Here is a 23967-nt window from a genome sequence, read left to right as displayed (position 1 = left end):
GTGCGATTTGGTATGGTGTACCCGGCGAAGCTGAGGGTAACGTATAACGCCAAAGACTTATATTTTGAGACAGCGGAGGCGGCTGAGGCGTTCGTGAGGGCAGAAGCCTTGGGACAGACGTGAGGAGCGGAACTGGAAGACAGACTGTGGACTGTGTTTGAGCAGCTGGAAAATGTATAAATGCTACAACTTTCTTTTTACTGATGTGTATTGTAATTTACTTCTATAGCCACTTAAAATGGCCACCTCCCGATTCAAAATGGTGAATGGCAAAGGCTGATGGAAAAGTCAGCCAACAAGACAAAAACCAGCAGCTGCAGGTTGGCTGTGTATTTACCTCTGGAAAGGCCAGACAATATCGATACCAGCAACCATCAGCATAACAAAACAACAGCCATCTGCATACTAATGAGCAATCCCCGGGAACAATAAGCAACATTTAGACACACAAAGCAAAACCAGACTCCCCGGCGCCAGCGGGAGCCTACACAAAGGGAGGTGAACGAGCACCTCAAGACCGCCCATCGATCAGGGAACCGCTCCAGCATTGGAGAAAATCGAACCAAGCGATTGGGACAAAGTCCAGTCACTTGGGACCAGGTACAGGGTCCGCCCCGAAAGGCGGGAAGCCCCTGGGGACTATAAGAATTGAGCCCCAAGTTCAAATCGCTCTCTTCTTCTTCACCTCGTCACTCTCTTCACACTCTTCTTCCTGACCGGGTCACCCAGCACCAACGAACCAACATTGACCGTGACCGGAGCAGTGAAGATCAAAATCGTAAGTCTTAATTCAAAGCTCGCTATGAGATGTTAGCTACCAATCTGTACCAACTTCGAATCCCGCAGGCTCAGAACCCGAACGAAAGGCCATTTGTTTCCCTGACCTGGCGGGCCAGTCCAAAGTTAAGTATAGGCCTGTTAGTTGTAGAAGTAGCTTAGACATAGAATTTGTGCATGAGTAGCGATTACTGTGTATAATAAATGTGCATTGATTTAAATCTTACTAATCGGTGTATTGGATTATTGATCATTACTCGGATTAGAACCTCATAAAGATACCTGGCGACTCGAGAGCAAAGGTAATAAAACAGAGCAATTGAACTAAGGAGAAAATTAGCAACACTTCTCTTTGCATTGTTACAGAGTTCAAGTTAATGGTTGGGTTGATTGGCGTTCTGTGTTGCGACGGTTAAATCTTATGTTAGTGAATTGTATGGGTGTGGTAGTCACCACTGATGTACATATTGTATATATAGGATGTTGATATAGATGTATTACGATAAGGCCCCTGTACTACAGGTATGGGGGTAGATCCCTGCCTGCTGGTTCCGCCCAGTAGGCGGAGTATAAATATGTGTGCTCCCAGTACAGCAGCCATTTCATCAGCTGCTGTAGGAGGCCACACATCTCAGTGTAATAAAGCCTCGATTCACATCCTACTCTCGTCTTTGTGTAATTGATAGTGCATCAATTTATTACACTGAGTTTTTCAGAAGATGGACCTCCGCATCAAGCCGGATCGCCTGCAGCTGCATCAACAAGCAGATAACGGCAAAAAGGACTTTGAACATTGACTGGCCTGTTTTGAAACGTACATCGGGTCTGCGCCAGACGAAATTCCAGAAGCACAGAAGCTCCAGATCCTTTACACGCGGCTAAACTCCAACGTCTTTCCACTTGTCCAGGACGCGCCGACCTACGCAGAGGCCATGGCGACTGAAGGAAAACTTCGCTCAGCGGACTAACACACTCTACACCAGGCACCTCCTCTCCACACGGCGTCAACTTCCCGGTGAGTCGGTGGAAGATTTCTGGCACGCCCTGCTCCCCCTAGTTAGAGACTGTGACTGTCAGGCCGTTTCGGCCACGGAACACTAGAATTTGCTAATGCGAGACGCATTTGTTACGGGCATAGGGTCTAACTACACCCACCAGCGCCTCCTAGAGGGGGCCACGCTGGACCTCGCAGCGACCAAAAAACTAGCGCTTTCACTTATGGTCGCATCACGCAATATTCAGGCCTATGCCCCCGACCGCGCAGCCCACCCCCCCTGTGCATCATGGACTCCGCAGACAGCCGCCCCATCGTGGACCCCATTAGCGACCGCCCTCAGCCAATCCCACGCCTGTGCCGCGCGGCAGCCAACCAACCCCGGGGGGCCCCAAATGCTACTTCCGTGGGCAGTCAAAACATCCCCGACAGCACTGCCTGGCGTGGAGCGCCCTCTGCAAGGCCTATGGCAAGAAGGGACATTTCGCTGCAGTGTGCCAGGCCCGCTCAATAGCCGCTATTGTCCCGGCACCCCCCACGTGCAGCCAGTGGGCGCCGCCATCTTCCCCTCCTAGGACACGTGTGGCCAGTGGACGCTGCCATCTTGCCCGACTCGCGATACGTGCGGCCCAGCTATCCAGATAATCCAGCTATCTTGTCCCTCCCAGGACCAACTAGCGCTGCCATCTTGCTTCCCCCACGACACATGCGGCCCGTGGGCACCGCCACCTTACCCGACTCAGGACCCATGCCCGTCGGGCACCTCATCCGGTCACTCATCGCCTGCAACCGCCAACGACCAACCGCGTCTTGCCTCGGTCACGATTGACCAGTCTCGACCACACAACCTCGCGACTGCTTCAGCCAAAGTGCAGGTCAACGGGCACAAGATCTCCTGCCTGCTGGACTCCGGGAGCACTGAGAACTTCATTCACCCCGATACGGTAAGGCGCTGCTCCCTCGCGGTACACCCCGCTAACCAGAGAATCTCCCTGGCCTGCGGGTCCCACTCCGTGACGATCCGGGGGTACTGTTTCACCACTCTCACTGTCCAGGGCGTGGAGTGCTACTCGGCCTGGACTTCCAGTTCAACCTCCAGAGCCTAACCTTGAAATTCGGCGGGCCCCTACCACCCATTACTGTGTGCGGCCTCGCGACCCTTAAGGTCGACCCACCTTCCCTTTTTGCAAACCTCACCCTGGATTGCAAACCTGTCGCCACCAGGAGCAGACGGTACAGCGCCCAGGACAGGACCTTCATCAGGTCTGAGGTCCAGCGGCTGCTACGGGAAGGCATCATCGAGGCCAGCAACAGCCCCCTGGAAAGCCCAAGTGGTAGTGGTCAAAACTGGGGAGAAAAACAGGATGGTAATTGACTACAGTCAGACCATCAATCGGTACACGCAGCTCGACGCGTACCGCCTCCCACGCATATCTGATATAGAACAAAGAAAGAACAAAGAAAATTACAGCACAGGAACAAGCCCTTCGGCCTTCCCAGCCTGCGCCGATCCAGATCCTTTACCTAAACCTGTTACCTATTTTCCAAGGATCTACTTCTCTCTGTTCCCCGCCCGGTTCATATATCTGTCTAGATGCATCTTAAATGATGCTATCTTGCCCGCCTCTACCACCTCTGCTGGCAAAGCATTCCAGGCACCCACCACCCTCTGCGTAAAAAACTTTCCACGCACATCTCCCTTAAACTTTCCCCCTCTCACCTTGAAATTGTGACCCCTTGTAATTGATACCCCCACTCTTGGAAAAAGCTTGTTGCTATCCAACCTGTCCATACCTCTCATAATTTTGGAGACCTCAATCAGGTCCCCCCTCAACCTCCGTCTTTCCAACGAAAACAATCCGAATCTACTCAACCTTTCTTCATAGCCAGCATCCTACATACCACGCAACATCCTGGTGAACCTCCTCTGCACCCTCTCTAAAGCATCCACATCCTTCTGGTAATGTGGCGACCAGAACTGCACGCAGTATTCCAAATGTGGCCTAACCAAAGTCCTATACAACTGTAACATGACCTGCCGAATCTTGTACTCAATACCCCGTCCGAGGAAGGCAAGCATGCTGTATGCCTTCTTGACCACTCTATCGGCCTGCGTTGCCACCTTCAGGATACAATGGACCTGAACTCACAGATCTCTCTGTACATCAATTTTCCCCAGGACTCTTCCATTGACCGTATAGTCCGCTCTTGAATTAGATCTTCCAAAATGCATCACCTCGCATTTGCCTGGATTGAACTCCATCTGCCATTTCTCTGCCCAACCCTCCAATCTATTTATATTTTGCTGTATTCTCTGACAGTCCTCCCCGCTATCTGCAACTCCACCAATCTTAGTATCATCTGCAAACTTGCTAATCAGACCACCTATACCTTCGTCCAGATCATTTATGTACATCACAAACAACAGTGGTCCGAGCACGGATCCCTGTGGAACACCACTAGTCACCTTTCTCCATTTTGAGACACTCCCTTCCACCACTACTCTCTGTCTCCTGTTGCCCAGCCAGTTCTTTATCCAACTAGCTAGTACACCCTGATCCCCATAAGACTTCACTTTTTCCATCAACCTGCCATGGGAAACTTTATCAAACGCCTTACTGAAGTCCATGTATATGACATCTACAGCCCTTCCCTCATCAATTAACTTTGTCACTTCCTCAAAGAATTCTATTAGGTTTGTAAGATTGCACAATACCGGGTCTTCTCGACAGTGGACCTGAAATCTGCCTACCACCAGCTCCCCATCCGCAAGGCGGACCGCCCATACACTGCGTTCAAGGCAGACGGCCGCCTTTACACTTTCTTAGGGTTCCCTTCGGCGTCACCAACGGGGTCTCGGTCTTCCAATGGGAGATGGACCGAATGGTTGACCGATACGGGTGCGGGCCACTTTCCCGTACCTGGATAACGTCACCATCTGCGGCCACGACCAGCAGGATCATGAGGCCAACCTTGCCAAATTTCTCCACACTGCCACTCTCCTCAATCTCACGATAACAAGGAGAAGTGCGTGTTCAGCACGAACCGCTTAGCCATCCTCGGCTATGTGATCCAGAACAGAGTTCTGGGGCCCCACCCTGATCGCATGCGCCCCGTCATGGAACTCCCCCTCCCCCAGTGCCCCAAGGCCCTCAAACGCTGCCTGGGGTTCTTTTCGTATTACGCCCAGTGGGTCCCAAACTATGCGGACAAGGCCCGCCCACTCATTCAATCCACTGTTTTTTCTCTGACGGCCGAGGCTCACCAGGCCTTTAACCGTATCAAGGCCGACATCGGCAAGGCCGTGATGCACGCGGTCGACGAGACGCTCCCCTTCCAAGTCAAGAGCGATATGCATCAGACGTCGCTCTGGCCGCCACCCTCAACCATGCAGACAGGCCAGTGGCATTCTTTTCCCGCAATCTCCATGCCTCTGAAATTCGGCACTCCTCCGTCGAAAAAGAGGCCCAAGCCATCGTTGAAGCTGTGCGGCATTGGAGGCATTACCTGGCCGGTAGGAGATTCACTCTCCTCACTGATCAACAGTCGGTAGTCTTCATGTTTAAGAACACACAGCGGGGCAAGATCAAAAATGATAAAATCTTGAGGTGAGGATCGAGCTCTCCACCTACAATTACGAGATTTTGTATCGCCCCAGTAAGCACAACGAGCTCCCCCGATGCCCTCTCCCGAGGTACATGTGCCAGCGCACAAGTGGACCGACGCCGGACCTTGCACGACAACCTCTGTCACCCAGGGGTCACATGTTTTTACCATTTCATCAAGGCCCGCAATTTGTCCTACTCCATCGAGGAAGTCAGGGCTGTCACCAGAGACTGCCAGATCTGCACGAAGTGTAAATTGCACTTCTACCGGCCAGACCGTGCGCGCCTGGTGAAGGCCTCCCGCCCCTTTGAATGCCTCAGTGTGGACTTCAAAGGGCCCCTCCCCTCCACTGACTGCAACACGTACTTTCTCAGTGTGGTCGATGAATATTCCCAATTCCCCTTCGCCATCCCATGCCCCGACATGATGTCTGCCACCGTCATCAAAGCCCTCAACACCATCTTCGCTCTGTTCGGTTTCCCCGCCTACGTCCACAGCAACCAGGGATCCTCATTTATGAGCGATGAGCTGCGCCAGTACCTGCTCAACAGGGGCATTGCCTCGAGTAGGACGACCAGCTACGACCCCAGGGGAAACGGGCAGGTGGAGAGGGAGAATGGGACGGTCTGGAGGGCCGTCCAGCTGGCCCTACGGTCCAGAATTCTCCCGGCTTCCCACTGTCAGTCACTCCATTCCCGCATGTCACTCCATTTGGTCGCTCCTGTGCACCACGACTAATGAAACGTCTCTTTGCCTTCCCCAGGAAGTCCACCTCCAGGGTTTCGCTCCAGACATGGCTGGCAGCCCCAGGATCCGTTCTCCTCCGCAAGCAAGTGCTGCTCCACAAGGCGGACCCATTGGTTGAGAGGGTACAGCTACTTCACGCCAACCCGCAGTTCGCCTACGTAACGTACCCGACGACCGCCAAGCCACAGTCTCCCTCAGAGACCTGGCACCAGCTGGTTCCACCGCCCCCCCCCCCATCCCCCCCCACCCCCCTGCCCCGGCGCCACCCTCCCCTCCCCCGGCGCACCCCACCGCAGCCCCCGCTCCGGGACAATCCATCCTCCCCTTGCTCACACCAGGGGATGAAGAGGATTTCGACACCTTCCCGGAGTCACCGAAGACCAAGCCGCTACCGGAGTTGCCACCAGCGCTGCGGCGATCTCAACAGATCAAGGCACCGGACCGCCTGAGTTTGTAATATTATCTGTACTTTTAAAACACAACTTTCTGTGTATAGTTCTCCACCAACCCCGCCGGACTCATTTTTTTTTAACAGGGGGTGAATGTGGTAGGCACCACTGATGTGTATATTGTATATATAGGATGTTGATATAAGTGTTTTACGGTAAGGCCCCTGTACTACAGGTATGGGGGTAGATCCCTGCCTGCTGGTTCCGCCCAGTAGGCAGAGTATAAATATGTGTGCTCCCAGTACAGCAGCCATTTTGTCAGCTGCTGTAGGAGGCCACACACCTCAGTGTAATAAAGCCTCGATTACATCCTACTCTCGTCTTTGTGTAATTAATCGTGCATCAATGGGTTGGATTGTTGGTTTTGTTTTTTTCTATCTCTGGGACTGGGTGGAAGGGGACGATATATCTTGGCGGGGGGAGCCACCCGTGCTAGCTAACTAAAGTCAGCTAGTGAACGGAGGTGGGGTGAGAGGAGGGCTGAGAACGTTGGAGCCTGGATAGCAGGCTTCAATGGGCCGACGATGCGAGCGAGAGGGGGGGAAGGGATTGATGCTGGGAGATGTTTTTTCAGGAGGAAATGTAGGGGGGGTTCTTGGGAGGGGGGAAGGGGTTTGATGTTAACAATGGACAAGGGTGGGTCAGGCGTATGGGGCAGTGCCCAGTGGTATGGTGACGGTGGATAAGAAAGGTGGGGGGGGGGTTTGAGACCCCCAGTAAGGATAGTCCCGTGGAACATGAGAGGGCTAGGAGATCCGGTCAAGAGGTCAAGGGTGCTTACACATCTTAAAAGTTTGAAAGCCGATGTGGCAATGCTGCAGGAGACTCACTTGAGGGTGAAGGACCAGGTGAGACTTAAAAAGGGCTGGGTTAGTCAAGTGTTTCACTCCGGATTTGATGGAAGGGCTCGAGGGGTAGCGGTGTTGGTCAGCAAAAGGGTACGCTTCCAGATGGAGGTGGTGGCAGATCAGGGGGGTAGATATGTGATTGTGACAGGGGCATTGGAGGGGAGATTAGTGGCGCTGTCAAGTGTATACGGCCCCAATTGGGACGATGTGGGATTCGCGAGGAACGTGTTTGGGGCCATTCCCGACTTGGACACACGTGAGCTGATTGTGGGGGTGACTGGAACTTGGTGCAGGAGTGAAGGTTGGACAGATCACAGCCGCGCTCGCTGGTCCCATCAGGGGGGGGCGAAGGCGCTGGCTGGGCTAATGGTGGAAATGGGAGGGGTGGACCCTTGGTGGTTCCTGCACCCAAGGGAACGGGAGTATTCGTTTTTCGCAGCGGTCCATAAGGTATACTCGCGGATCGACTTTTTTGGGTGGGAAAGGCTTTGCTGGCTGGGGTCAAGGGGTCGGAATACTCGGCAATTGCAGTGTCAGATCATGCTCCGCATTGGGTGGATATGGTACTGGAGAAGGGGGTAGCGCAGAGGCCGGGGTGGAAACTGGATGTGGGGCTTTTGGGGAACCAAGTGTTCTGTGAGAAAATTGAAAAGGTAATTCAACTGTACGGGTGAGGTCGTCATAGAATTTACAGTGCAGAAGGAGGCCATTCGGCCCATCGAGTCTGCACCGGCTCTTGGAAAGACCACCCTACCCAAGGTCAACACTCCACCCTATCCCCATAACCCAATAACCCCACCCAACACTAAGGGCAATTTTGGACACTAAGGGCAATTTATCATGGCCAATCCACCTACCCTGCACATCTTTGGACTGTGGGAGGAAACCGGAGCACCCGGAGGAAACCCACGCAACACGGGGAGAATGTTGTCCCCTTGTTCAAAGAGGGGAGTAGAGACAACCCCGGTAACTATAGACCAGTGAGCCTTACTTCTGTTGTGGGCAAAATCTTGGAAAGGTTTATAAGAGATAGGGTGTCGAAGACAGTCGTCTGGGAGGCTCTAAAGGCGGTGGTGAGGGGTGAGGTAATTTTGTTTCAGGCCAGGGTGGACAAAGCGGAGAGGGTGGACCGGCAGAGGGTAATAGATGAGATGTTAGAGAGGAGTTATGCAGAAGATGGGGACCCAGCGAAGCTGGAGAAGAGGAAGGAACTACAGGCGAGCTTCGACCGACTGTCCACCAGGAAGGCGGTGCGCCAACTGAGACGAGCAAGGGGTGCAGTTTATTAACATGGAGATAAGGCGGGGGTTTATGAACATGGAGCTATGTTAGCAGGTCAGCTCCGGAGGGAAGCAGCAGCAAGGGAAATTCTTCAGGTGAGGAATAGGGCAGAGAAGTTGGTGGTGGCTCAAGAGATGATTAACAAGGTTTTTGAGGAGTTTTATGAGAGGTTGCACAGGTCAGAGCCACCGGGGGGAGACCGTGAGTTGCACAAATTTCTAGATGGGTTGGAGTACCCGGGGTTAGGGGAGGGGGACAGGGCTACATTAGAAGGAGCAATAGTGGAGCAGGAGATAGAGGATGCGATTGGGAGGATGTAGTTGGGGAAGGTGGCAGGGCCGGAGTGGTTTCCGGTGGAATATTATAAAAAATTCAAGGATAAGTTGGCACCCCTGATGGTGGGGATGTTTGAAAGGTGATAGGGAAGGGGATTCTGCCACAAACCTTGGGGCAGGCATCGATTTCACTGTTGTTAAAAAAAGATAAAGATCCAATGGAGTGTGGGTCGTATAGGCCCATATCACTTCTGAATGTGGACGCAAAAGTATTGGCGAAGGTACTGGCGGGTAGGCTGGAGCCTCCCGAAGGTGATAGGGGAGGATCAGACGGGGTTCGTGAGAGGGAGGCAGCTTTCTTCGAACATTCGGAGGGTTTTGAACATCCTTGTGGCACCGGCGGAAGAGAAGGAAACAGAGGTGGTTGTGGCATTGGACCCCGAGAAGGCGTTTGACTGGGTAGAACATAGAAAATTACAGCGCAGTATAGGCCCTTCGGCCCTCGATGTTGTGCCGACCTGTGAAACCACTCTAAAGCCCATCTACACTATTCCCTTATCGTCCATATGTCTATCCAATGACCATTTGAATACCCATAGTGTTGGCGAGTCCACTACTGTTGCAGGCAGGGCATTCCACACCCTTACTACTCTCCGAGTAAAGAACCTACCTCTGACATCTGTCTTATATCTATCTCCCCTCAATTTAAAGCTATGTCCCCTCGTGCTAGACATCACCATCCGAGGTAAAAGGCTCTCACTGTCCACCCTATCCAATCCTCTGATCATCTTGTATGCCTCAATTAAGTCACCTCTTAACCTTCTTCTCTCTAACGAAAACAGCCTCAAGTCCCTCAGCCTTTCCTCATAAGATCTTCCCTCCATACTAGGCAACATTCTGGTAAATCACCTCTGCACCCTTTCCAATGCTTCCACATCCTTCTTATAATGCGGCGACCAGAATTGCACGCAATACTCCAAATGCGGCCGCACCAGAGTTTTGTACAGCTGCAACATGACCTCATGGCTCCGAAACTCAATCCCTCTACCAATAAAAGCTAACACACCGTACGCCTTCTTAACAACCCTCTCAACCTGGGTGGCAACTTTCAGGGATCTATGTACATGGACACCGAGACCTCTCTGCTCATCCACACTGCCAAGAATCTTACCATTAGCCCAGTACTCTGTCGTCCTGTTATTCCTTCCAAAATGAATCACCTCACACTTTTCTGCATTAACCTCCATTTGCCACCTCTCAGCCCAGCGCTGCAGCTTATCTATGTCCCTCTGTAACTTGTAACATCCTTCCGCACTGTCCACAACTTCACCGACTTTAGTGTCATCTGCAAATTTACTCACCCATCCTTCTACGCCCTCCTCCAAGTCATTAAAAAAGGTTTGTGAGGCACGACCTACCCTTCACGAAACCGTGTTGACTATGTCTAATCAAATTATTCCTTTCCAGATGATTATACACCCTATCTCTTATAAACATTTCCATGATTTTGCCCACAACAGAAGTAAGGCTCACTGGTCTATAGTTACCGGGGTTGTCTCTACTCCCCTTCTTGAACAAGGGGACAACATTTGCTATCCTCCAGTCTTCTGGCACTATTCCTGTTGACAACGATGACTTAAAGATCAAAGCCAAAGGCTCAGCAATCTCCTCCCTAGCTTCCCAGAGAATCCTAGGATAAATCCCATCCGGCCCAGGGGACTTATCTATTTTCACCCTTTCCAGAATTGCTAACACCTCCTCCTTATGAACCTCAAGCCCTTCTAGTCTATTAGCCTGAATCTCAGTATTTTCCTCGACAACATTGTCTTTTTCCTGTGTAAATACTGACAAAAAATATTCAATTAGCATCTCTCCTATTTCCTCGGACTCCAAGCACAACTTCCCACTACTGTCCTTGACTGGCCCTACTCTTACCCTAGTCATTCTTTTATTCCTGACATATCTATAGAAAGCTTTAGGGTTATCCTTGATCCTACCTGCCAAAGACTTCTCATGTCCCCTCCTCGCTCTTCTTAGCTCTCTCTTTAGGTCCTTCCTAGCTAACTTGTAACTCTCGAGCGCCCTTACTGAACCTTCATGTCTCACCTTTACATAAGCCTCCTTCTTCCTCTTGACAAGTGTTTCGACTGCCTTAGTAAACCACGGTTCCCTTGCTCGACTACTTCCTCCCTGCCTGACAGGTACCTACTTATCAAGGACACGCAGTAGCTGTTCCTTCAACAAGCTCCACATTTCCATTGTGCCCATCCCCTGGAGTTTTCCTCTCCATCCGATGCATCCTAAGTCTTGCCTCATCGCATCATAATTGCCATTCCCCCAGATATAACTCTTGCCCTGCGGTATATACCTATCCCTTTCCATCACTAAAGTAAATGTAATCAAATTGTGGTCACTATCACCAAAGTGCTCACCTACCTCCAAATCTAACACCTGTCCTGGTTCATTACCCAGTACCAAATCCAATACGGCCTCGTCTCTCGTTGGCCTATCTACATACTGTGTCAGGAAACCCTCCTGCACACATTGGATAAAAACGGACCCATCTAAAGTACTCGAACTATAGAGTTTCCAGTCAATACTTGGAAAGTTAAAGTCCCCCACAACAACTACCCTGTTGCTTTCGCTCCTATCCAGAATCATCTTTGCAATCCTTTCCTCTACATCTCTGGAACTTTTCGGAGACCTATAGAAAACCCCTAACAGGGTGACCTCTCCTTTCCTGTTTCTAACCTCAGCCCATACCACCTCAATCGACGAGTCCTCATCAAACGTCCTTTCTGCCACCGTCATACTGTCCTTGACTAACAATGCCACCCCTCCCCCTCTTTTACCACCTTCCCTGAGCTTACTGAAATATCTAAACCCCGGCACCTGCAACAACCATTCCTGTCCCTGCTCTATCCATGTCTCCGAAATGGCCACAACATCGAAGTCCCAGGTACCAACCCATGCCGCAAGTTCATCCACCTTATTCCGGATGCTCCTGGCATTGAAGAAGACACACTTTAAACCACCTTCCTGCCTGCCGGTACACTCCTGCAACTTTAAAACCTTACTCATAAGCTCACTACTCTCAACCTCCTGTATACTGGAGCTACAATTCAGGTTCCCAAGCCTCTGCTGAACTAGATTAAACCCTCCCGAAGAGCATTCGAAAATTTCCCCCCCAGGTAGAATGGGGGTACTTGATGACAGTTCTGGAGCGGTTTGGGATTGGACTAAGATTTGTGAACTGGGTAAAGCTACTATATAAGGAGCCGAGGGCGAGTGTCCGCACAAACAACATCAGCTCGAGATACTTTTCTCTCTACCGTGGGGCTAGGCAGGGATGTCCTATGTCCCCCCTGCTGTTTGCACTTGCGATTGAGCCATTGGCCATCGCATTAAGACGTTCGGGAGCATGGGAAGGAATAGTGCGGGGGGGGGGGGGGGGGATAGAGCATAGGGTGTCCTTATATGCCAATGACTTGCTGCTGTATGTGTCGTAACCGAGTGCGTCGATAGGAGGAATATTGGAGCTACTGCGAATATTTGGGTCTTTCTCGGGGTACAAGCTGAACCTGGACAAGAGTGAGTATTTTGTGGTGTCTCGACTGGGGCAGGAGGGGGGGGGGGGGCAGGGGTGGGGGGAGCTGCCATTCCGTAGGGCAGGGACTCACTTTAGATACCTGGGGGTGCAGGTTGCCCGGGGTGGGGGGGTGGGGGGAAGTTTGGTGGGGAGAGTGAAAGCTGATCTGGCTGATCTGAGGTGGGATGGTCTCCCTCTATCACTGGCGAGTCGGGTACAGGCGGTTAAAATGAATGTGTTGCCTCAATTTCTGTTTATTTTTCAATACCTACCGATTTTCCTGCCAAAGGCTTTTTTCAGGGAGATTGAGGGAAATATTACCTCGTTCATATGGGGAGGGAAGGTAGCCAGAGTGAGAAAGGTGCTGCTACAGAGAGAAAGGCAGGCAGGGGGTTTGGGTCTCCCGAACCTGATGTAATACTACTGGGCGGTGAATGTAGAGAAGGTGCGGAACTGGGTCAGAGGGGTTGATTCCCAGTGGGTCAGAATGGAGGAGAGTTTGTGCAGGGGGTCGGGATTGAAAGCACTAGCAACAGCGCCGCTCCCGATAGCTCCGGGGAAATACTCAGGGAGTCCGATAATAATAGCTTCATTGAAAATCTGGAGGCAGTTTCGCCAACACTTTGGGTTGGGTTTAGGGTCAAGGGAAATGCCGATTCGGGGGAACCACAGATTTGAGCCAGGGAAGTGGGATGGAAGTTTTCGGAAATGGGAAGAGAAGGGGATTAAGACGCTAAAAGATTTATTTCTTAGGGGTCGGTTTGCAGGATTGAGGGAGCTGGAAGTGAAGTATGGGCTGGAGCAGGGAGAAATGTTTAGATACATGTAGGTTTGAGATTTTGCCAGGAAGGAGATACAGAGCTTCCCGGAGGAACCGGCCTCCACATTGTTGGAGGAGGTGCTGACGACCAGGGGACTGGAGAAGGCGTAGTGTCAGCGGTGTACGGAGCTATTTTGGAAGAGGATAAGGCACCATTGGAAGGGATCAAAGCAAAGTGGGAGGAAGAGCTGGGAGAGGTTACAGAGGAGGGGGTCTGGTGTGAGGTGCTCCGGAGAGTGAATGCCTCCACTTCATGTGCGAGGTTGAGGCTGATACAGCTGAAGGTGGTACATAGAGCGCACCTCACGAGGGTGAGGATGAGCTGATTCTTAAAGGAGTAGAAGATGTGCATGAGCATTGTGGGGGGCGGGGATGCTACGTTCATATGTTTTGGTCCTGTCCAAAGCTAGAGGATTACTGGAAGGAGGTTTTTAGGGTCATTTCCAAGGTGGTGCACGTGAAACTGGACCCGGGTACCCGGGAGGCCATATTCGGGGTGTCGGACCAGCTAGGGTTGGAAACGGGTGCGGAGGCAGATGTTGTAGCCTTCACCTCGTTGATCACCCGAAGGTGGATCCTGCTGGGATGGAGAGCAGCCTCTCCACCCAGTGCCCTGGCGTGGCGGGGGGACCTGTTGGAATACTTGACCCGCAAGAAGGTTAAGTTTGAACTGAGGGGAAGGACGGAGGGGTTCTACAAGTCATGGGCATTATTCATTATGCACTTTCAAGAATTGGATAACATCGAACATTAGTTGGGCCGTGTGGGTGGGAGGGTTGGGGAAGGGGGGCTGTGTGTATTAAGTGTGACTATGGGTAATCCCTGATTCCTCTTTGTCATTTGTTCATGTAAACATGCGGGCTAATGTTTGGGGTTTGGTGGGAGGATGGGATCATTTTTATTGTTATGGGGATTGACATATTTGTTGCTGATTATTGTTTATTGCTGGTGGGTGTACATTTGGGAGAAAATGTAAAAAAGGAGAATAAAAATATTTTTTTAAAAAGTCATTGGAATTAATGGTTTCACTTCAAAGAGTCTATAACTTGGAGCTGTCAATCAAACTGTAAAATAGAAGACATTCCATTGTGATAATGGAAGATTATGTCAAGAGAGGGAAATAGCAACCAATATTTTTTTTAAACAGTTCACACAATTTTTTAACAAAAGGCTCAAAGGGCAGAAGTTTTAAATGCCTTGCCAGTTTGACAGTTGCTTTTGACAGTTCCCCTTGACAGCTCCAATGGGTTGATGCACTTTTTACACACGTTCATATTCACTTTTAACAATCCTAAAAAGCACCATACTTCCTCTAAAGGTGCCCCGGGACTATAACCGAAGAGGTACACTAACTCCCCAAAGGATTCCCCAATGTTTAGACTTGATCCTACCAGATCTAATCTGCATACATCATGTTTCCGACTCCTGGCTGATGAAAATCAGGCACGACTGGAGACAGCTTCTGTTTTATATGGGCAAGTAGCTCCATGAAATGTGCATGCACAAATCCTGACCTGACCCATTTCTGTCCCTGCGAAAATGATAGGAGCTATGTTTGGGTGTGTGGTGGTTGGGGTGAGGGGGGGCATGGAATTTCCAGATTTCGGCCATTTTTGCAAAGGCATGGAGGTGAGATTCAGGGCCCACATTTTCGAGGGCATTGGAAAATATTTTCATCTGAATCACTTTGTATGCCTCTTGCAATCATCATTGCACCAGAATCTGTTCTGTGCCCTAAGCTCTGTAACCCAGCTTCACTAAAACATGCAACCCCTGCTACAATATCCTCTATGCTCCTCTTTCACACTACATTCCAAGCTGATGTAAGATTGTTATCACTGGATAAGTGAACAAACTGCTCTTTAAAAGTTCTAAGTCTACTTTCATTATGTTTTGTTGTCTTTTTTAAAAAGTCCAATGTTGACTCTTTCCGTGCATAAATTTCATGAGGACTGCATGCATTTCCCTTCAGGCAGCTACTGACACTGTCATCACCCCCACCCCACAACTTTCCATTTAATTATGTCTTCTTGAAAACAACTGACCTATTTTAGCTGAGTGAAGTTCACTTGTGAACTCACAGCTGGAGCAGCACAAAATGGTGCGACAGACTGCAGCACCACGCGGTTAGAGCAGACAGCAGCTGAGCTGATGCTGTATGATCTGTCAGACAATCACGGTGCACCATTCAGCTTGAGGCAGGATGACAAAGTAGTCCAACTGCTGCTTCTGCAGCCGCAAGGGGAATATAATTAATTATGCAGCTGGTAAAAGGAGGGCAAGGCGAGCAAAGCAATGGAGGGTGTTCCAATACACTGACCATCCTACCCCCAACACCCCCCCCCCCCCCCCCCCCCCCCCCACAAGGTGATTGTTTTGAACCACTACTTTTTCTCAATCCTGTGCAGTAAGATACATTCCAAACCACTACGGCAGTAGGGGTTGTCAGCTGTCCCGGAGCCTCCAGATATTGAAGGCTGATCCTCGGGGGCATTAATGTGAGCAACTCTGAAGAAAAATCATCAGGACATTAAAAAAAATTGTGAGCTTTCGTAAATGTTCTTTGAACACATTTTCTCTTATTAGTTGAATATGAATATCGATCAACAGTTCCAACGCGCCAAAGCGAAAAACCGCACCGACCTCCTCAGAAGACGAACATGGGACATGACCGACAGAGTACCCTTCATCGTCCAGTACTTCCCTGGAGCGGAGAAACTTCAACATCTCCTTCGGAGCCTTCAACATTTCATCGATGACAATGAACATTTCGTCAAGGCCACCCCCACATCTCCACTACTTGCCTTCGATAAACCGCCTAACCACAAACTACCCAGCCTTCAGAACAGCGACCACGACAGCACACAACAATGCCACGGCAACCTCTGCAAGTCATGCCGGATCATCGACATGGAACTACCATCGCGTGTGAGAACACCACCCACCAGGTACGCAGTACATATTCGTGCGACTCGGCCAACGTTGTCTACCTCATACGCTGTAGCAAAGGATGTCCCGAAGCGTGGTACATTGTCGAGACCATGCAGTGCTTCGCCAACGGATGAATGGACACCACGCAACAATCGTCAGGCAGGAGTGTTCTCTTCCATTCGGGGAATACTTCAACAGTCAAGGACATTTAGCCTCCGATCTTAGGGTAAACGTTCTCCAAGGCGGCCTTCAAGACACACAACAACGCAGAATCGCTGAGCAGAAACTGGTAGCCAAGTTCCGCATGCATGAGGACGATCTCAACCAGAATCTCAGGTTCATGTCACGTTACATGTAACCCGCACCGAATCCTATTAACTGTCCTGACTTGAGACAATTCAAACCTCGATTACCTGTGATTATCACTCACTCCACTCACACTGTCCCTGTAAAGACTTGTTTACCTGTAAACACAGATTAAAACCATACTTCACATTCCAATCTGTAATTATCTTGCAATTGTGACTCTCCTATAGTATCATAGAATCTACAGTGCAGGAGGCCATTCGACCCATCAAGTCTATACTGGCCCTTGAAAGAGCACCCTACTTAATCCTATGCCTCCACCCTATCCCCATAACCCAGTAACCCCATGGTAGCACAGTAGTTAGCACTGTTGCTTCGCATCACCAGGGACCCAGGTTTGATTCCTGGCTTGGGTCACTGTCTGTGCGGAGTCTGCACGTTTCCCCGTGAGTTTCCTCGGGGTGCTCCAGTTTCCTCCCACAGCCGAAAGATGTGTGGGTTAGGTGGATTGGTCACGCTAAATTTCTCTGTAGTGTCCAAAAGGTTAGGTGGGGTTTCTGGGTTACGGGGATAGGGTGGAAGTGTGGGCTTAGGTAGGGTGCTCTTTCAGGGGCCAGTGTAGACTCAATGGGCTGAATGGCCTCCTTATGCACTGTAAACTCTATGAAATCTATGAAGACCTTGTTGGACACTAAGGGGCATTTTAGCATGGCCAATCCACCAAACCTGCTCATCTTTGGACTGTGGGAGGAAACCGGAGCACCCGGAGGAAACCCATGCAGACATGGGGAGAAAGTGCAAACTCCACACAGACAGTCACCCAAGGCCGGAATTGAACTTGGGTCCCTGGAGCTTTGAGGCAGCAGTGCTAACCACCGTACTACCATGACGTCCAATATACAATCTATAGATTATTGAAACCAAAGGTAATATTAGCACTACTGGTTTTGCCAACGAAGCAATGTCACAATACAAATAGTCAAATTTCACCAGACGCCATGAAGCCAAAACTCAACGCAATGGGGAGTCACAGAGTGGTACCCAATAGACTAGAGAGTGGTCTTTTCAGGCTGTTTCTAATGGGCGTTATTTGGAGCAGAAGTTGTGAATAGGAAGGGGTATTTTGAAAGAGGGCGGGGGTGGGTAGGTCATTCATCTGTAGTCTAGGGATGGGTTGGTGGGTGAAGTGGGAAATGGTTCAGAAGGGCACTTGGCACAGAAGATGGCTGCCTGACACACAAGATGGAGACACAGAGAATAAAGCAGACATAACTGATGCCTGGAGTCCAGCGGAGTGCCAGTAGGACAGATAGGAACAGATCCAGGACAAAGGGAGCCAGACAGGAAGATTAAGAAATACATAAATACATAGTGGGCAGCACGGTAGCATTGTGGATAGCACTGTGGCTTCACAGCTCCAGGGTCCCAGGTTCGATTCCGGCTTGGGTCACTGTCTGTGCGGAGTCTGCACATCCTCCCCGTGTGTGCGTGGGTTTCCTCCGGGTGCTCCGGTTTCCTCCCACAGTCCAAAGATGTGCAGGTTAGGTGGATTGGCCATGATAAATTGCCCTTAGTGTCCAAAATTGCCCTTAGTGTTGAGTGGGGTTACTGGGTTATGGGGATAGGGTGGCGGTGTTGACCTTGGGTAGGGTGCTCTTTCCAAGAGCCGGTGCAGACTCGATGGGCCGAATGGCCTCCTTCTGCACTGTAAATTCTATGTAAATAAATGCGGGACATCACTTGAATAAAGCTGACTTTAGCCAAGGTGTACACAATGATATGCTAATACGAATGTCTTGGGCCATTTCCTAAAACAAAGGGACAATCGATACTACCTTCCTGCTGCTGCCTGTAACCTGTTAAACCTCTGACTGTGGCCATGTGTAAATGGCAAAACGCTTACAAATAGCGATGTACAATCTATAAGATGTTTAAAGATAACAAGGTGACAATTGTTTTGTATCTGGGCTCATTGTGAACCCGAAGTGGCTGTTTAAAGATAACAAGGTGATAATTGTTTTGTATCTGGGCCAAAGTATAAAATGAATGACTGCCATTCAAACCGGGAGAAAGGCCGGCTACTGTACTGCGGGGTACGTACGCTTTCTCCCGAAGCTTCATGTAACAATAAAACTGCACTGATTTGAACACAGCAAGTCTGACTCTTGAAGTGGTTGATTTTCCCACAACATATTGCCGTAGTCTGGCAGGGTCTTACTTCTGGTGAGTTCCGATCGAAGGCCTCGATCGGAAAGCCGGGGTAAAGATTGTTTCGAATCTGCAGGAGTCAGACAGATCAAAAGGTGCAGTTTAAAATAAGGTACCTATAGTGATAAGCATAGTGTTATAAGTCTTGACTGTATAGTGACATGATAATAGATCAGGTTTGGTACTAACTGCTGATAGTATTAAGGATTTGTGGCTTGTGCTGATCAACAAACGGACAAGGTAGTGCTGCCCCAAACGCCCAGCCTTAGACTGGCTGTCAAGGGGAGGAATCTCCCATGCGAAGGTCAGGATTTGAAGTGGGTATTGAGGCACCAAAGGCACTAAGGATTGTGAAGCACAAGTGGCAGAAATCGGCTAACCCCGAACTCTGTATGGCGAACAAACGCAGAGTTCTTGTATGAAAGTAGAGCATAAGTTGGGTACTGGGCTGTCCAATGTCTTATTAGCGGTGCGGAAAAGGAGCTGATCAACTTTGACCTAGAGCCGAACTCCGGTGGAGAAGCACGTTGCCGAGGCGGTAATAGTGGACACTGTGAGTATGTCAAACCCTGAGAGACGGTAGCGATAGCGCGGCGCTGGAATAGTAATAGTGGCTGGGGGGTAGTGAAGTCCCTTCAGTAGAGAGCACACTTTGCTAGGAGGCAGCTGCACCCATACAGATGGTGCTAGGGTAGTAATAGTGGCTGGGGGGGGAGTGACGTCCCTCCAGTAGAGAGCACACTTTACTCATAGTAACCGGGGGTATTGAAGTCTGCGAGATGGCAGGCAATGATATAAAAAGGGGATCTGGAGGTTCTCTTATCGAGACATATATGACAGACAGACAAGTGTTGATAAAAAAGATGAAGAAGGACGGCTGGGACACTTCCCAGACCTTAGAACAACAGAGGGGTTGGATAGACAAAGAGAAGAGAAACAAGACTAAAAAGATAGGGATAATGTTAGTACATCAGTTAGCAGGACTAATTGAACAAGTAGACACCTCTACTGAAAAGTGGAAGGAAGACAAAGAGAAGATCAGGGAATTAGAATCTAGAGTAAGGGAACTGGAGAAACACAACCACGTGTTGAGAGAACAACAAGGGAGGGGGGAAACCGATCCCCTACCCCCTTACGAGCCCACACAGCAGGGGCCAACCGCCCCTCCGGCAGGGTGGGGTGCGTTAGAATACAATTTAGCGCCAGTAACCAGAGGGGGAACAGATGCGCAGCCAAAAGCGAATTATAAACCCTTTACCCCAGGTGAGAGACAGCAGATAATGGCTTCTCTGGGCAAATTACAACCTAGAAGCGCAAACACCAAATTCTGGGAAGAATTAGACACAATCTGGGTCAGACACCAGTTACACCTAAGAGACGTATACCAGCTGGTCAGGGCAGCCTGTCCAGCAGATAAGTGGAGGCAGGTAGCTGGCGGAGCCGCCACTCCTGCAGCCCAGGATTATAATGGGGGACGGTGGACACATGCCGTCGCTTTACCAGCAGAGATAGATGCACAGCAGGACCCCTTCGCCCAATTTAAAACGGAAATCCAGAGAGTGTTAGGGAACGCTGCCACTAACTGGAGCAAGATCACTACCACAAGACAGCAGAAAGGGGAAGGAGCTTCTGAATACGGGGAACGATTGTTCCACGTGTACCAAGAGTGGTCAGGGCAAGGGAACCCATGCCGTGGGGATCGGGCGTTCATCCAAGCTTTTAAAGATGGACTCTTTAGTGCTCACCAGGCTATCCTAAAAATGGGAGTGATTATGTCCCAGGATTACGACGAATTGGTAGAGTGGGCTAGCGGTGTACAGGTAGAGGAGACATCCCAGGTCAGAGCAAGACCAGAAAGAGTAGCAACCCCCAGTAACGGGAACTGAGCCAAGCCGAAACCGGCCTGCCACAACTGTGGCCGGCAAGGGCACTATGCGAGGGATTGCGGGGCCCCACAGAAAGGAGACAGACCAGGAGACAGTGGGAAGCATTGCAGCCACTGTAATAAGTATGGACACTCAGAGGCAGTGTGTTGGGAGAAGCATGGGAGACCCCCGATCCGATCCAGGACCACCACAGAACCGGAGGAATCACGGAACCTCTGAGGTCAGCAGGGCTGACTGTCTGCAGCCCCCACTCCAGCAGATCGGAAGCAGGCAATTCAACAAATGCCACGACCCGTCACCATAAGAGGGGTCAGGAAGGTGTTAGGGTTATTCAACTATAGCTGAAGTTTTATCCCGGGTTCGCAAAATTGGCCGAACCAATACAGGGACTAGTCAAAAGGGGAAAACCAGCGTCAGAGCCCGTAAAATGGACACCGGAGCAGGAAGAGGCTTACAGTAAACTAAAAACAGAACTAATATCAGCCCCTGGACTAGGGTTACCAGATCTGAATAAAGACTTTCATATCCATTGTAGACAGAGATGAAGGAGAAGGTAGAATAAAAGACACATCATTAACAACAGCTGAGGAGACCCTCTTTGTAGATGGGTCACGAAAATATGTGGAAGGATCACCTCGGACAGGGTGGGCAGTAGTGAATGATAAGTTAGAAACCATAAGGTCAGGAAGGATTGACGGAGGTCAATCCGCACAAGTAGCTGAACTAGTGGCGCTCACACAGGCACTAGAGTTATCTGAGGGGAAAACCGTGAACATATACACGGATAGCCGATATGCATTTGGAATTCTACATGATTACATGACAACATGGGGAAGGAGAGGGTTCATAACCACTGGCGGAACCCCTATCAAACATCAGCAAAGAATCAAGGCGCTATTAAAAGCCAGTGAGAAACCTCGAGAAGCCGCAGTAATCAAAATTAAAGTGCACCAGAAGGAGCCAGGAAGAGACAACCTGGATTGGTTGAATTTCAAAGGAAACCAAGCAGCTGATGCAGCAGCACAACTGGCTCTAGAACAAAAAACGATTAGCGAGCTACCAATAGCAGCTACAGAACCAGTAGAAGAAGATATAGATATTAGGGAATTACAGGAGAACACCCCAAGTGAGGAGAGAGAGAGGTGGGAAGCGCAGGGTGCAGCCAAAGGGGCTGATAATGTTTGGAGACGAGAGGATAAGGTGATAGCACCGGAATGCATACAGAACACCCTATTGGAATTACACCATGGGCTCGCGCATGTGGGGAGAGAGGCCATGATAACCAGCTTAGGAAGAGAATGGTGGTGGAAAGGGATGGGAAGAGACGTAGCCCGACACTGCCACCGATGCGTGATATGTGCACAACACAACCCTGGTAAAGCCATCAAAATTAAAATGGGACACCAACCCAGACGCAAGGGACCCTGGGAACACCTGCAAATGGATTTCACAGGGCCACTACCACAATCCCATGGAAAAACCTATTGTCTGGTCATCATAGACCAATTCACCCGGTGGGTAGAAGCATTCCCTACCAGAAATTGTACTGCTACCATGGTAGCCAGAATATGGCAGAGGAAGTAATCCCTAGATGGGGAGTGCCCCTACAAATTGATTCAGACCAGGGGACACACTTCACTGGGAAAGTGATGAAAACGGTATGTAAGCTGATGGGGATAAAACAAAAATTCCATATCCCCTATCATCCACAGAGTGCTGGGATGGTGGAACGTATGAATAGAACACTTAAGAATACATTAGCTAAAGCCATGCAAACATCGGGAAAAATGTGGACAGAGGTGTTGCCCACTATACTAATGAGGCTAAGAGCTACCACAAACCGGACAACCGGATTAACCCCTTATGAGCTAAAGACAGGACGGGCGATGCAATTACCAGAAAGCATCATAACAGGTGGGACCGATGTAGGTCCACTAAAAGACAGAATCAGGAGATATGTTTCGGAACTGAGCACCCAGCTAAAAGGGATGTGCAAATTCATAAAAGACAATCAGGAACAAAAAGACACACAAAGAGAGCTTGATATATTCCCTGATGTCCCAGCAGCGGGGAGTCGTGTCCTAATAAAAACACTACCTGTTAAGCCAGGATTTGCCCCAAAATGGAATGGGCCATATGAAGTCATAATTAGTGGAGACACCTGTGCCTGTATTGACATAAGAGGGAAGGGAACATGGAAACACTGGACCCAGCGAAAATTGTATAAACCTGAACATGAATGAACTAATCCGATTGCTTTCCCCCAAACACAGGAGGAGACCGCGAGCGAACGACCAGTGTACTCAGAAAGTGTAGAACAGTTCTGCAACCAAGCATACAGACAGATTATAAACTATAGTGTTAGAATTGATACTTGGACTTCCGGGTGCAGTGATGACCAGCTAAGTCGCATGTTTCGGCACCTCCCGTTGAAACGGACTTTTGGGCTCTTATTAGGAGCCCCAACGGCAATTTTTAACGGCCAAAATCATTGTGCGGTGAAATAGGAGGGAATCCCCCCGGATAAATATGGATAAAGGAGAGGATAGCGGCCGGATTGCAGTGGATCCACTGGAGCAGCGGCAAGGAAGGGAAGCTCGAAGCAAGATGGCGTTGGAAGGTGGCTGTTTGGTATGGGGCCCGGAGCAACAAGAGTTCCTGCGGCGCTGTGTGGAAGAGCTGAAGAAGGAGGTGTTGGCCCCGATGCTACAGGCGATTGAAGGGCTAAAGGAGACGCAGAGGACCCAGGAGTTGGAGCTTCGGGTCGTGAAGGCAAAGGCTGCGGAGAATGAGGATGAAATACAGGGCCTGGTGGTAAGGACAGAGACGCACGAGGCACAGCACAAAAGGTGTGTGGAGAGGTTGGAAGCCCTGGAGAATAACTCGAGGAGGAAGAATTTAAGAGTCTTGGGTCTTCCCGAAGGCACAGAGGGGGCAGAAGTCGGGGCATATGTGAGCACGATGCTTCACTCGCTAATGGGACCGGAGGCCCCAACGGGCCCTTTGGAGGTGGAGGGAGCTTATCGAGTTCTGGCGCGAAGACCAAAAGCAGGAGAAATACCTCGAGCCATAGTGGTGACGTTTCACTGCCATAATGACAGAGAGATGGTTCTAAGATGGGTGAAGGAAACTTGGAGCTGCAGGTGGGAGAACGCAGTGATCTGCGTGTACCAGGATTGGAGTGCGGAGGTGGCGAGAAGGAGGGCAAGTTTCAACCGGGCCAAGGCGGTGCTCCACAAAAAGAAGGTTA

This window comes from Scyliorhinus torazame, chromosome 4 (genome assembly GCF_047496885.1).
Source record: "Scyliorhinus torazame isolate Kashiwa2021f chromosome 4, sScyTor2.1, whole genome shotgun sequence".
NCBI classification, from domain to species: domain Eukaryota; kingdom Metazoa; phylum Chordata; class Chondrichthyes; order Carcharhiniformes; family Scyliorhinidae; genus Scyliorhinus; species Scyliorhinus torazame.
Note: the sequence above shows the minus strand (reverse complement) of the source record.